A 610-nucleotide genomic window follows, 5' to 3' on the forward strand; every position below is an offset into this window, starting at 1 on the left:
ATACATTACTGGGAGAGTCAGAAGGGATGCGCATTGTATTCACTATTATACAGTATATATAAATTACTGGAGGGTCAGAAGAGATGCGCACTATATTCACTATTATACAGTATATATAAATTACTGGAGGGTCAGAAGGGATGCGCACTATATTCACTATTATACAGTATATATGAATTACTGGAGAATCAGAAGGGATGCGTATTATATTCACTATTATACAGTATATATAAATTACTGGAGGGTCAGAAGGGATGCGCACTATATTTACTATTATACAGTATATATAAATTACTGGAAGGTCAGAAGGGATGCGCACTATATTCACTATTATACAGTATATATAAATTACTGGAGGGTCAGAAGGGATGCGCACTATATTCACTATTATACAGTATATAAATTACTGGAGGGTCACAAGGGATGTGCACTATATTCACTATTATACAGTATATATAAATTACTGGAGGGTCAGAAGTGATGCGCACTATATTCACAATTATACAGTATATATAAATTACTGGAGGGTCACAAGGTATGCGCACTATATTCACTATTATACAGTATATATAAATTACTGGAGGGTCACAAGGGATGCGCATTGTATTCA

Source organism: Lottia gigantea, assembly GCF_000327385.1.
Source record: "Lottia gigantea unplaced genomic scaffold LOTGIsca_2209, whole genome shotgun sequence".
Classification (NCBI taxonomy): domain Eukaryota; kingdom Metazoa; phylum Mollusca; class Gastropoda; family Lottiidae; genus Lottia; species Lottia gigantea.